At 37.7% G+C, this 15,378-nt stretch overlaps 1 long non-coding RNA gene and 1 other non-coding gene across 3 annotated transcripts in view; one reads left to right on the top strand and one right to left on the bottom strand.

The window, feature by feature from the left end:
• The window catches only part of LOC129052079 (uncharacterized), a 40,270-nt gene that overhangs the window by 4,849 nt on the left and 20,043 nt on the right, over positions 1-15,378 (top strand). For both annotated transcript variants that reach the window (XR_008516819.2, XR_010138740.1), the window contains exon 2: positions 7,345-7,900. This is a non-coding gene — a long non-coding RNA (uncharacterized LOC129052079). The remainder of the gene's footprint in view (positions 1-7,344; positions 7,901-15,378) is intronic.
• On the bottom strand, positions 8,370-8,469 carry LOC112130419 (small nucleolar RNA U13). The gene has a single exon (XR_002912690.2). It is a non-coding gene; the product is annotated as a small nucleolar RNA U13 (small nucleolar RNA).

Here is a 15,378-nt window from a genome sequence, read left to right as displayed (position 1 = left end):
TAGAGTCAGTCTATTAGCAATAAACTTATTTTTTGTTTATGTGGAAATATCTTACTTTCTCCTTCATTTTAAAAGAATAACTTTGTTGGATACATAATTCTTGGTTGACATGTTTTTTTCTTTCAGCATTTTGAATATGTCAACTCATTGCCTTCTGACTTCCATTGTTTCTGATGAGAAATCCATTGTTTTTCTTATTACAGATCCCTTGTATATGATGATTTGCTTCTCTGTCTGATTTCAAGATTCTCTCATAGTCTTTATCTTTTTGACAGTTTATTTTGTGTCTACATGTTGATCTCTTTGAATTTATCCTACTTGGAGTATTTTGAGCTTCTTGAATATATAGATTCATGCATTTCATCAAATTTGGGGAATTTTTGGCCATTACTTTTTCAACTATTCCTTCTATTCCTCTATTACTCCTTTTCTGGGACTCCTATTATGCATGTTGGTCCACCTGGTGGTGTTTCTTAGGCTCTGTTCACTCTTATTCATTCTTTTTTTGTTGTTGTTCCTCGTACTATGTAGTCTGAATCTGTATTCATGCCCATCAGTTCTTCTGCCTGCGCAAATCTACTATTTAACACCTCTAGTACATTTTTAATTTCAGTTATTATAATTCTTAACCAAATAATTTATTTGGGGTTCCACTTAATAGTTTTTATCTCATTAATATTTTCTATTTGGTGGGACATCATTCTCATCCTGTCTTTTAGATCCTTTTTATAAGCAGAAAAAAATTTGTTTCTACCAAATCAAAAAGTATGAATAAATCTTCAAGCAAGATAATCAAAATGATCAATAATACAATTAATAGGATAATATATACAGATCACACTGCAGGTTTAGATACTTTGCATTAAAGCACATATACCAAAATGAAGAGAACCAGCAACTGTTGCACTGAGGAAAAGTACTCTGCCTCATGGTACATGCATGACCTCTGGGAAACTTTAGCTGACATTTAACAGGACAGTAAACAAAGAGACAGGTCATCATTGGGTTATAGAGCTGATCTGAGCTTGACAGGGATCACAGTGAAATGCCATTGTAACTCAACAATTTCCCCAGAGATCCATTTATCTCAAAAACAGGAATATACAAAAATCAGTAGTACAAATTCTCATAAAACTAGAAAAGCCCTCTAAGCCCTACTATCCTTGGAGTTTACATAAAGACTGAGTATTCATTTTTCTTCCCTTTACTCTTCTCTAAATACAAAATAGTTTATTTTTATTTAGTACACTTTTAACTTTATAGCAAAGGCTTAAAATGAAGAATGGCTTAATAAAATTAATTATACACAGACCAAACCTAAGGAGAATCTCCAACATGGTCTGCTCCTTTGAAAAGTTTTAAACAGGAAATCTTTTATTTAAAGAATGACATTGTGCTTCCTGGAACAACCTAATTATTACCAGAGGAAGGAATTCATATCTATGCCATATAAGAATTTCCACTTTTTTTTTTTTTGAGATGCAGTTTTGCTCTTGTTGCCCAGGCTGGAGTGCAATGGCACGATCTTGGCTCACCGCAACCTCTGCTTCCCAGGTTCAAGCGATTCTCCTGTCTCAGCCCCCTGAGTAGTTGGGATTACAGGCATGCACCACCACGCCCAGCTGATTTTGTATTTTTAGTAGAGATGGGATTTCTCCATGTTGGTCAGGCTGGTCTCAAACTCCCGACCTCAGGTGATCTGCCCGCCTCAGCCTCCCAAAGTGCTGGGATTACAGGCGTGAGCCACTGCGCCCAGCCAAGAACTTTCACTTGTTGGGAAATGTTTTACTAAATCTTTTTCAAAACACACACACACACACACACACACACACACAAAATGATCAAACTGAGGTATACAGATAATGGCAAGGGTAATGGCATCGTGTGCTTCAGAGACACAACACAATGGACATCGAAAGGGAAGGCGAGGAACATGAGCTTGCCTCCTCCACAGATGAGCCTGGACCCAAGCCCAGCTGACTTTACAGCCTTTTATTTCTATTATAAATGGGGACTTAGGGAGGAGGATTAAGGGCTCAGACTCTCCACTAGTGCTTCCTTTGCTTAAGACAAGGAAAAAAACAACAACAGTGTCACACAGAGGTGAACATCACTTTGGTGAGCTCTGCTATTCTTCATGTGAGGTCACAAGCAGAACCAAGCTGACTGAGAACTCCGGGTTGTTTGGGACAGGACACAAGTAGTTAACATCCTCCTGGATGTTCAGTCTTCTGAGTTGGGAAAGCCTGGGCTGGAGTCCCAGCTCCACTGTTCACTGGCAGCAGAAGGCTAGCCAAGATGCTTCACATCCCCAAGCTTTCCTTCTTCGTTTATAAGTGTGGGATCATGCCTCTCTCATAGAATGCTAGGAAGATTAAATGAGATGTTTGTAAAGGTCCTAAAACTACACATTTTACTCATTTGGCCTTCAGTAATTGGTACCTATCATAAGTTTCTGTCAGTGTTGCAGGGTGTTAAATAGCATTTCCAGGTTCTAAATAAGTGGAAGCCTGTTAGGATAATGGAAGCAAACTGAATTAAGAGCTGGGTAGAATGGCAGAATGTGAGATCAGGTTGAAATTTTAGAGACTATCGAAACCACTCTCTTTGCTTAAAGGTGAAAGTACTGCACATGGGGCTGTAGAAGGAAAACCAAGAAAAGATGTCCCTTTAATTTTACTTTTTGTCAAAATATTTTTAAGATTACTAATTTTTACAAAAAATTAGTTTGTTGAAGAAAACCAGGAAGGGGATTTTTTTTAAGCCACTGACCATGAAATAAGCATCGTCTTTCAAAGACCATGGAAAAGGGCCAGGCGCAGTGGCTCACACCTGTAATCCCAGAACTTTGGGAGGCCTAGGCAGGTGGATCACCTGAGGTCAGGAGTTCAAGACCAGCTTGGCCAACATGGCGAAACCCCATCTCTACTAAAAATACAAAAGTTAGCAGGGTATGGTGGTGCATGCCTGTAATCCCAACTACTTGGGAGGCTGAGGCAGGAGAATTGCTTGAACCTGGGAGGTGGAGCTTGCAGTGAGCCGAGATCGTGCAACTGCACTCCAGTCTGGGTGACAGAGCGAGACTCTGTCTAAAAAAAAAAAAAAAAAGACCATGGAAAAGGTGTTTGTCTCCTATTGGTCTCACCTAGCAAAGGACCCTCAACTGCTGAGCAATCTCAGCAAAAGTAAATGCTGTTGAGACTTATTGAGTGACTCATTGATGGGTAGAATTGTCTATCTGGAAGGGAAGGATGGAGGGGGAATAAAGTACGGAATCAGGGATCAGGCCATTTCTTATACCTCACCCAAACTCCAAAGGCAAAGATCACATTGGAGGGTCTGCTAAACACAAAAGGAAGAAAGAAGTTTGAATATTTTTCTGCTTCTGAAAAAGTACACACTTTCCTCTTTTGAATTATCCACATAATAACTTCAGCTCTACTTTTCCTAGTTTGCAGAAATCACTTACATGGCAGTACTACTCTAAATTGTGCAATTTTCCTCATATCAGACTTGTTTTTCTCTATACCTGGTTCCCCAGGAAACCTGAACTTTATCTACCTGTCTGATATGCACCCTATCTCCATCAGCTGGCATTCAATGGCAGCTCTAAATTCTGAAGTGTTCAGAGTCAATGCAATGCACTGATGTTTCATTGACCTGAACTGGGCATTTTCATCCCATAAACGTAAAAAGTAAACAATCTTATTTTGTTGTAATTGAGAGGATAAGGAGGAGACAGATCTATAGTTCCACTAAGGTAGCCGAAGAACACTCACATGAAAGGACAAAGGGAGAGGAACCGGCAAGAGTCTGGGCAGTATTTATAAGGAAGACACACTCGTTATGGAACAGGATATATGTGGCAGTGAATTGATGGGGGACTCGCTGGGACATCTTCAGAAAGTAAAGCATGGGTTTCAGCACCACTAACAGGATGAAATAGGCTTCCTTTTTCTCACCAGTGTGAAGGATTAGAAGTCACTCCTAGGAATAGAAAAGGACATTCTCTGGGGATAGTCATGATGTATGATTTTTAAGGCAGGAATAAATTCCATTGTTCTTCCCAGAAGACAGCAAGAATTATTCAAGGTGGCCACCAAGTCAGGAAACCAGGCAAATCTTTTAAATGGTTTACTAATATTGCATTACAATGAATGACAAAACATTAGCATCTAATTCTAGACTTTATGGCCACCTCATAGAATGAATCTTTGGAATAGAAAATAATTTTGTTTTCCCTTAATCATGAAGCTGTTACACTCAGTCGAGAAACAGCTAGTGCAACATTTGTTCAACCTCAAAGGCTCCATTCCCTTTACCAATTATTTATAATATTCTTGGGTCACTCACAGGAGAAAAACACTATCAGCATTGAGAGATAGCAGCATTTTCAAAATGCGCTTTGTTGTCTTAAACAAAATGCTTAACTATGTTACTAGTCCAGTAATTCCATATGGTCTTATCACTTTTATTCATAAGATATAATCTGGCTGGGCGCAGTGGCTCACGCCTGTAATCCCAGCACTTTGAGAGGCCGAGGAGGGTGGATCGCCTGAGATCAGGAGTTCGAGACCAGCCTGGCCAACATAGTGAAACCCTGTCTCCACTAAAAATACAAAAAATTAGCTGGGCATGGTGGTGGGCACCTGTAATCTCAGCTACTAAGGAGGCTGAGGCGGGAGAATCGCTTGAACCCATGAGGCAGAGGTTGCTGTGAGCCAAGATCACGCCATTGCACTCCAGCCTGGGCAACAAGAGCAAAACTCTGTCTAAAAAAAAAAACAGATATAATCTTTCAACACTTATGTAGGTGAATACTTCTTATGTTTTTTGAGAAGTCCCAAAAGACTTTGAGAGTTCCCAAAAGACTTTTGGGAGTTTAATTTTTTCACAATAAAAGAAAGGAGCAATGTCAATCTATGAAAGTCAGACCAGCCGTTTAAAGAAGACCCTCTTCATAGCTGAGTTACCGGTGCATGAAGAGATTCAATACAATCAATACAGTCCCCTTGCTCTCAGTTATTAGAAAGAAGGATTTGAGAGGGATAGGAGCATTAACTATCCGCATTATTTGATAGCTTATATTTAATAGCCTAAGAAGAGAGAAAACAGATGTCAAAAAATACGATCTAAAAAAAGGGCCGGGAGCAGTGGCTCACACCTGTAATCCAAGCACTTTGGGAGGCCGAGTGGGTGGATCATCTGAGGTCAAGAGTTCAAGACCAGCCTGGCCAACATGGTCAGGCTCTACTAAAAATACAAAAATTAGCCAGGTGTGGTGGCAGACACCTGTAATCCTGGCTATTTGGGAGGCTGAGGCAGGAGAATCGCTTGAACCCAGGAGGCAGAGGTGGCAGTGAGCTGAGATCATGCCATTGCACTCCAGCCTGGGTAACAGAGTAAGACTCTGTCTTAAAATAAATAAATAAATAATAAATAAATTAAAATTAAAATTAAAAAAATAGAAGCCAAATCCTTTCATCCCAGGATGTCTGAAAAGGAGAGATTCTGTGAAGCACAGATGCAGAAAAGGAGTTATACCTATCAGAAAAAATGAATTGTGGACACAGTCACTCAAGACCAGGGAAACAATTGCCTGATTCCTCAAGGGTTACCTATTCACTTTATTCGTCATTGTTATTTTTGCCAATGTTTTCATATGTATTCAGTGACCTGGAAAACTTTTTGGTGAACTTTTATTTATTTTTAAAGAATAAGATTGTTAATTGATTAGTATAAATAAATGTTGTTTGTTTTCTCTGCAATCATTTAGACAAGGCTTATCCCAACCTCAGCTCTATTGACATTTTGGGCCCACAAATTCTTCACTTGAGGGGCCTTGTACTGTGCATTGTAGGGTGTTTAGCAGCATCTTGGGCCTCTACCATGACAATAGAAACCCCTTACCCTCCCCAAGTTTTGACAAAAAATGTCTCCACACTTTGCCAAAAGTCCGCTAAAGGCTGAAATTGCCCCTGGTTGAGAATCACTGGTGTAGACCTATTTCCCAAAAACCCTCTTCCCCAAGTAGGAGGGCTGACTGTGAGGCCTGTGTAAGTGGGTGGGGTGTGACAACCATCACACATCACTATTGAAAATGATTCCATGTCATTCCTCTGGGATGCCTCACTGTCCATTCAGTCATTTCCTTCCAAGTTTGATGGAGTACTTAAGTATTTTGTCCATTCACAATATTTTCCTCATAGTGCTCTCATAGGGTGGAAATGGCCTTGGAAGTAGGAGCCAAACAATTCCTGGAAACTTCTGTCCCTCTGTAACCGTTATTTACATATTTTAACTAAGATGTTTAAATGGTACTGATAAATATGTATACTTTTTCAATTTTGCTTAATTTTATTAGATGTAGAGAAAGAGGATTCGTAAATTCTGCCATCTTATCCTAGAAATACCCTTTATCCACAGAATAAAGTTGAAATTTCTTATTCTGATATGTAATACTCTGCATAGGTTGGTACTTGTTTTCTTTTTTCAAACTCAGTGTTCAGAACTTACCCACACATATCCAAAAAATGTCCATACTCTTTGAAGCATGCAATTTGTATTCATCAAAGACAGCTCATTCTATCCCCTAGAAGCATCCACTGCTGTTGACATCTCACTGTTTGGGTCTCTTGCCAGGAAATTTACTAGGAGGCACCAACATATACTGTTAGATAATAGCAATTATTATTATCTAATAGCAGTCTTATAGAAAGCTCTGTAATAGTAATCTTATAGAAAGCAGATGATATTCCAGTGAGCAACCAGGTGAAGGTAGCATAAGCAAGTGTTCCTTTGGAGCTGTAGGTGTCTTAATCTCTTAACATTTTAAGAAACAGAACAAATAGCTGTCATAATCATGACACTTCCAGGACATCCTTCATTATCAGATTTTAATTAATAATTAGTTCCAGAATATTTTGGTTCTCATATTTTCCTACAATTGTATTATTAGAGTAGTCATTCAAATAACTTCCCATCCTCTGGCTTTATTCCAGTAAATCCATTTTTCCATAGCCCCAGAGTGACCTCTCTAAAACATATCTACTATTTGAAGCTTTAAATGGTTTCCCAATGCCTATTAATTAAAAAGAAAACTAACATGGCTGGTAAGATCTCTCACCATCTGTCTTGTCACTTGGCACTCTAGCTGAATGTAACGTCACTATTATCTTATACAAGTCAGCAGCATAGCACTGCATGGTTTCCGTTACCCTTCAAGACAAACCTGCAGCAGGGAAGTGGCAAGAGGTGGCCTCAATTCTGATTGAGGACTGAATACAATTTCTATTCTAATAAGACTGATATTAATCATGGTCTCCCATTTTTACTTTTTTGTAGCTATTTTCTCTACATGATTTATTATAACTTTATTTCAACAAGTCCTACAGAACACATGGAGTTCACAAACTTGTATGGAAACTGGAGTCTTAAATGTTTGGGGGAATTCATAAAAAGAGCAAAGAAACTTCCTGCTATGCTGCATTTACAGAAAGAGCTGTCTGGGGCAAGTTCATTTAATTTTCTCGGAAAAGTTTCATTGAAAATGCCTATAATTATTGTATATCATTTATAGACAATGATATAAATTAAAAACTCAGGAATATTGGGTAGAAATAAATCTTCAAGGGTGCCAGTCCAGAATATTAACTATTAGTTATTAACTCGAATATTAGTTATTAACTTGAGTTAATATAGATCATTTGTAAGTGAGATTGTCTCTTAGGAATCATATTCATGGTGGTTGTTCTCCAGAGCAGCTCACAGTTGCCTCCTTACTGCCTTACTCATAGTGTTCCAGAATGTTCTTCCATGAGGTACATGTATTCTGTGTTCCAGGCTCCTTGGATGCAGGAGCACAAACACCTCAGTGTGAAGGTTTCCTCTGGAGAAGGAGGTAGGAGTTTTTTCAGCTGTGATCCGGTAGCAGTGACAAGGGTTCACTCAGGGTTCCTGACAGTAACTTGGGGCAAAGGTTCTGGCATCGTGTGTCCTGGCGGGCTTGTCCTTCCAGGGTAAACTTCTAGAGGCATAGCTCATTGACCTCTCAGACTTCCCTTTAGCAGAAATCTATTTACTACCTGTAGTAGCTGCTAAGAACCTACCCTTCCAGAATTGAAGTTAGGGAGTACTATAAAGTGGGCAACCTAACTTACCTTTTGCAAAGGATAAATATAGCTTGTAACAACACTTTAAAAGTCGTTCATTTTCACTCCCTCTTTGAAATGCAGTATTTGTCATTAACTCAAGGCCCATATGTATAGGAGTCTATCTTAATTATTATGGCTTACAGTACAACTCTGAAATCTTTTAAAGGAAGTCTCCTATTCTTTTTTCTTTTTATGTCTCTTTTTTTTTCAAGTTCATGTCGGAAGGGTAATGTGACGACATCATAACAAGGTTCAAGGGTGGCACATCTCACACATGCGTGTGAACACCCCATCGTCACATGAACTACAAAAGGATCTCCCATTGTTCTTTAACAAAATTTTATTTGCTCTTCTCAGAAATTTTATCTTGTAAATGAACTTTGGTATCCAAATCCACTAAAAATCTCAAGTTAAAAAAAGTTATTGCATTTATAGATCAATATGCATGTAAGAAAAAGGAGGAATTAACATCTTTAAAGTATTGAATCTTTTATAGAAATCATGTTTGCATTTTTTTAAATTATACATGCTTTTAGAAATATTCTCATTAAAGTTTTATAATTTTCTTCTTGTAAATCTTAGATATTTTTTCATAGGTTAGTTGCTAGGTACTTAAAGTGTTTCTTGATGTCTAAATGACGTATTTTTAATGATGTTGTGTCACTGGCATTTGCAGATATATAAGAATGTTTTCTTTCTTTCTTATATAGTTTTCTTACCCAAACTCTCTTTTTAAAAATGACTATTTTTAGAGCAATTTTTCAATTTACAGAAAATTTGGGCAAAAAAGGAATTCCTATAACCCCTTCTTCCTTCAGTACAGTTTCTCCTTTTATTAACATTTTATATTAATGTGAAACATTTGTTACAATTGATGAACCACTATTGAAACCTTATTAACTAAAGTTCATAGTTTACATTAGTGTTCTTTCTTTGTGTTGTAAAGTTCTGTTTTTTGTTTGTTTTGTTTTTGAGACAGAGTCTCACTTTGTCACCCAGGCTGGAGTGAAGGGATGCAATTACAGCTCACTGCAGCCTCAGCCTTCTGGGCTCAAGGGGTCCTTCCGCCTCAGCCTCCTGAGTAGTTGGGACTCCAGGCATGCACCACCACACCTGGCTAATTTTCATATTTTTTTGTAGAGTTGGGTTGCCCATGCTGGTCTCAAACTCCCAGGCTCAAGCAATACCACCCCTTGGCCTCCCAAAATGCTGGGATTACAGGAGTGAGCCATTACGCCGGGGAAAGATCCACGGGTTTTGACAAATGCATAATGTCATGTACCTGCCATTGCAGTACCATCCAGAAGAGTTCTGCTGCCTTGAAAATCCCATATGCTCCTCCTGTTCATCCTTCCCTTCCTCCTCCTGAGTCTCTGGCAACCACTGATCATTTTATTGTCTCTACAGTTTTGCCTTTCCCAGAACGCTGTATAGTTGGAATCATAATGTATGCACCCTTTTCAGATTGGCATCTTTCACTTAGGTTTTCAGTTTGTTTCATCACATATTTTGGAAGATAACATTTGCAATTGCTGAGGGTTTTGTTTTATTTATAACTTTATATAACTTCATTATAACATAATTGTAAACCTTATTTCTTTGTTCTAATGGTCTGAGTTGGGACCATAATAGTGGACATCTGAAGAATTTTTAATTTTCTCATTCATTCTAGCATTTTACTATCCAATAAAATGTTTATTCCAGGATTTTGGTTGATTTCGTTAATCAGGTAAATATCTTCTCTCTTCCAGTATTTCTTAAATTTCTCTGGTCAGGTATGGCATTATTTTGTAAGGGATAATTTTACACTATCTACTAAAATGTTATTTTCTTTTTAAAAGTCAATTCCTTTAGGAAACTACAGTGATAGGTTTTTCTAATGTTGAACTGTCCTTACACTTCTTGGTAAACCCTAATTGGCTGTGTCAGTCTTTTTACATTGCAGGATTTGTTTCTCTGCTATTTTAGTATATTTATCGTTATGCTAATAAGTAGGATTTAGTTGTTTAGTTGTTTTAGTTGTTCTTGTTGTTTTTAACTAAACAAATGCTTTGCTAACTTTCCACCTTTTCGTCTATTTCTGGACCCATTGACTAAACATTGGGATTACAGAGCAAATTAATTTTGGTAAAAATTTTAATAATACCTCAAAGGTATGGTGTCTTTGAGATAATTTTTTGTCTAACTTTTCAATTGTCGTGATTTTGGTTTCTTTTTATTTTTTAACTTGCTTTGTTTAAATTTTGATCAGCTATATTTTCCTAAACATCTATTTTATCTAGATTTTCAAATCTAGAAATATTTGTGTATTTGTGTTTGTGTATGTATATACAATTTTGTAAACATGGAACATATGTTTTTTAAATCTTTTGCAGTGTAATATTTATTTTTCCTGAAATTAATGACTTTTAACTTAATCTGAACTACAAATGATTGTCTGCCTCAGCAATATTGTGGATATTACTGATTAGGCCTACATTTTTATTATACCAATTTGTGTAACACTTTGTCTTTTTTCTTAGGTTTATTTGGCTGATTTTTTCCTAGGTTCTTGATTTGCACACATACTTTTAAAATTTTAGCCTTTCTTGTTCCCATTTAAGGCTAAGAATTATTTTTTGAGGACACTTTGGCTAAGAAGTATTTTCAATTTATAGTCTTACCAATATCTTTAATTTTGAAATCTAATTTCAGATGTGACTTATTATTAACCCAAGAGATCATGAGAAATTATTAAATTTGTGTGCAGGCAACAAAAACAAAAATAGACAAATGGAACTTAATTAAATTAAAAAGCTTCTGTACACCAAAAAAAAAAAAAAAAAAATCAACAGAGTAAAATGACAACCTGCAGAATGGGAGAAAATATGTGCAAACTATATATCCAACAGGGGATGAATATCCAAACTATATATCCAACAGGGGATGAATATCCAAACTATATATCCAACAGGGGATGAATATCCAGAATTTATAAGAAACTCAGACTACTAACAACAGCAAAAATCATCTCATCAAAAACTGGGCTAAGGATATCTATAGACATTTTTCCAAAGATGGCAAACAGGCCGGGCACAGTGGCTCAGGCCCATAATCCCAGCACTTTGGGGGGCTGAGGCAGGTGGATCACCTGAGGTCAGGAATTGGAGACCAGCTTGGCCAACATATAGTGAAACCTTGTCTCTACTAAAAAAATACAAAAATTAGCTGGGCATGGTGGCACAGGCCTGTAGTCCCAGCTACTTGGGAAACTGAGGCAGGAGAATAGCTTGAACCCGGGAGGTGGAGGTTGCAGTGAGCCAAGATCGCACCACTCTACTCCAGTCTGGGCAACAGAGCGAGACTCCATCTCTCAAAAAAGAAAAAAAAAATAGAGCTACCATATGATCCAGCTGGGTATCTACTCAAAGGAAAAATAATTAAATCAAAAAGATACCTGCACATAGATGTTTATTACAGCACTATTCACAATAGCAAAGATATGGAATCAACCTAAGTTTCCATCAACCCATGATTGGATAAGAATATGTGGTATATATATATGAATACTCTTCAGCCATAAAAAAGAATGAAATCATGTCTTTTGCAGCAACATAGATGAAACTGGAGGCTATTTTCTTAAGTGAAAGAATTCAGACACAGAAAGACAAATACCCCATGTTCTCACTTCTAAGTGGGTGTTAAATAATGTGTACACATGGAAGTAGAGTGTGGAATGATAGACAATGGAGACTTAGAAGAGTTGGTGGGGTGGTGAGAAGAGGGTTGGCTGAGGACGATGAGAAAGCACTTAATGGTACAATGTACATTACTCCAGTGATGGATATACTAAAAACACTGACTGCTCTATACAATTTATCTATAACCAAATTATACTTGTACCCCATACATTTATACAAATAAAAAATAAATTTAAAAATTTGTGTATGGATAGATTTTTTTCTTGATACTGATTTCCAATTTATTACAGTTTTCTCAGTGAATATGGCTGAAACCGTTTGTTTTAGAAAATCTGAAGCAGAAATGTGGATTTATAAATTTTCTTGAGTACAGAAGGCAGGAGAGCCTTGATATTTACACTAACTTAAATACAGGCAGCTTTACCACATACTGTTAAAATATCTAGACACTGCCAAGTGTGGTGGCTTACGCCTGTAATGCAGGTACTTTGGGAGGCCAAGGCAGGTGGATCACCTGAGGTCAGGAGTTTGAGACTAGCCTGGACAACATGGTGAAACCCTGTCTCTACTAAAAATACAAACATTAGCTGGGTGTGGTGGTGGGTGCCTGTAGTCCCAGCTACTTGGGAGGCTGAGAAAGGAGAGTTGCTTGAACCCGGGAGGTGGAGGTTGCAGTGAGTTGAGATCACGCCACTGTACTCCAGCTTCGTGACAGAGCAAGACTCCATCTAAAAAAAAAAAAAAGATGGGGTCTCTCCTTGTTACCCAGGCTAGTCTTCAACTCTAGGTCTCAAGGGATCCTCCTGCCTCAGCTTCCCAAAGTGCTGGGATTACAGGAGTGAGCCACTGCGCCTGGCTTGTGTATTATCTTTTTCTCTGTTGAAAACAATTGAAAGGCCATTGCTAACATTTTAGGATTTACCAAATGCGTGTAAGTTTTATTTTACATTGATAATTTTAGACCTCAAATATTTTTGTGGCACCAAAAAAAAGTAAACGCACAGCTCTAGATTGTTTTGTTTTGGTTCTGTTATTCGATCGCCCTATTTACAAGATTTAGATGGCTACATTTTTTTTAATTGAGGTAAAGTTAATATAGAATTTATCATTTTAAAGTATACAAGTCAGTGGCTTATATACTTTAAAGTGTACATGGCAGTGACAATCACAATGTTCTGCAGCCATCATTGCTATCCAGATCTAGAACATTTTTGCACCCCAAAAAGCGACCCTATACCCATTAAGCAGTCACTCCCTATTTCCCCTTTCCTCCTGGCCCCTGGCAACCACTAATCTGATGTCTGTCTCTGTGGATTATTCTATTCTGAATATTTCATATAAATGGAATGTAGTTTGTTCTCTTCATTCTAATAATGTGGTATACTACATTAATTTTCTTACATTGAATCAGGAACTCACTTGGCTGTGCTGTATAATCCTTTGTACTCCTGGGTTTGGTTTCCTAGTATTTTATTGAGGATTTTTTCATCTATATCCATAAGGGATATTGGCCTCTATTTTTCTTTCCTTGTGATATGTTTGCCAAAGTTTGCTCTCAGGGTAATTACCGGCCTCATAGAATGAGTTAGGTATTGTTCCCTCCTTTTCTATCTTTTGGAAGAGTTTAAGGAGGATTGCTGTTAATTTTTCTTTAAATGTTTGGTAGAATTCACCATTGAAGCCATGTGGTTTTGAGGTTTTCTTCTTTATTAGGAGATTTTTCATTACCGACTCAATCTCCTTGCTAGTTATAGCTCTGTTCAGATTTTCTATTTACTCCTGATTAAGTTTTGTTAGTTTGTACGTGTCTAGCAATTTGTCCATCTCATCTATGTTATCTAATTTCCTGACATACAATTATTCATAATATGCTCTTATAATCTTATTTCTGTAAGGTCTGCAGTAGTGGCCCCACTTTAATTTCTGATTTTCTGGCCCAGCACAGTGGCTCACGCCTGTAATCCCAGCGCTATGGGAGGCTGAGGCAGAAGGATCACCTCAGGTCAGGAGTTCAAGACCACCCTGGCCAACATGGTGAAACCCCGTCTCTACTAAAAAAAAAATACAAAAATTAGCTGGGTGTGGTCGTGGGTGCCTATCTCAGCTACTTGGGAGGCTGAGGCAGGAGAATCACTTGAACCCAGGAGAAGGAGGTTGCAGTGAGCCAAGATTGCACCACTACACTCCAGCCTGGGTGACAGAGTGACACTCTGTCTCAAAAAAAAAAAAAAAAAAAGAAAAAAAAGAAAAAATTCTGATTTTCATCTCCTCTCTTTTTAATCTTGGTCAATTGAGCTGAAGATTTGTCAACTTTGTTGATTTTTGCAAAGAAGGAATTTTGGTTTTATTGATTTCTCTATGGTTTTCTATTGTCTATTTCTATAATTTCCACTCTCATCTTTCTTCTTTCTTTCCTTCTTGCTCTAGGTGGAGTTTGCTTTTTCTTTTTCTAGTTTCCCAAGATCAAAGGTTAAATTATTAATTTGAACTCCTTCGTTTTCTTGTAGGCATTTATAGCTACAAATTTTTTGAGCATTGTTTTTGCTGCATCCCATAAGTTTTGGTATATTGTGTTTTTGTTTCATTCATCTCAAAGCATTTATTGTTCATTTTTATTTTTATTAAAGAATCATTCATTTGTAGCCAGGTGTGGTGGCTTACGCCTGTAATCCCAGTGTTTTGGGAGGCCAAGGCAGGCAGATCACTGGAGACCAGGAGTTTAAGACAAGCCTGGCTAACATGGTGAAACCCTGTCTCTACTAAAACTACAAAAATTAGCCAGGTGTGGTGGCCCATGCCTGTAATTCCAGCTACTCGTGAGGCTGATGTATGAATGAGAATGGCTTGAACCTGGGAGGTGGAGGTTGCAGTGAGCCGAGATTGTGCCACTGCACTCCAGCCCGGGCAACAGAGTGAGACCCTGTTTCCAAAAGAAAAAAATACAACCATTAATTTGCTTTTAATCTAAAATAGTTTTGATATTTATGCTTCTAAAGTAGAATCAACCAGAAGGCAAGGGCATGAGGGAAACCATTTTCCACTTCTAACATAAACTCAAATTTCAGATTCCTTTTTCTTTTTTGAGTAAAACCAGTTCTTTGCTGTTTATAAGGTTATTTCTGAGTTGCAAAAATTACCTGCCCTCTCCATGTTTGTGTAATTTCTATATTGCTGCATTCAGTCTTGGCTGTCATAATCAGACAGAAAGCATAAAGCTTTTTTCTTGCATCTGTAGTAGGGACCTTAGCAGCAGACAGTGACTCCAGTCAAAGCATTTTTAAATTTCCCTTGTTTTCTTCTTTTATCCACTGGTTGTTTATGAGTGTGTTAATTTCCACATATTTGTGAAATTTCCAGTTTTCCTTCTGTTATTGACTTCTGCTTTTATTTCATCGTGGCCAAAGAAGATGCTTTGTGTTATTTCAGCCTTTTTATACTTATTGAAGATTATTTTGCAGCCTAAGAATATTTGAAGAATATTTCATGTGCACTTGAGAAGCATGTGTAATCTGCTGTTGTTGGGTGAAGTGTTCTACATATGCCTG

Source organism: Pongo abelii, chromosome 21, assembly GCF_028885655.2.
Source record: "Pongo abelii isolate AG06213 chromosome 21, NHGRI_mPonAbe1-v2.0_pri, whole genome shotgun sequence".
Taxonomy (NCBI): Eukaryota; Metazoa; Chordata; class Mammalia; order Primates; family Hominidae; genus Pongo; species Pongo abelii.
Note: the sequence above shows the minus strand (reverse complement) of the source record. Positions and strands in the feature narration are given on the sequence as shown.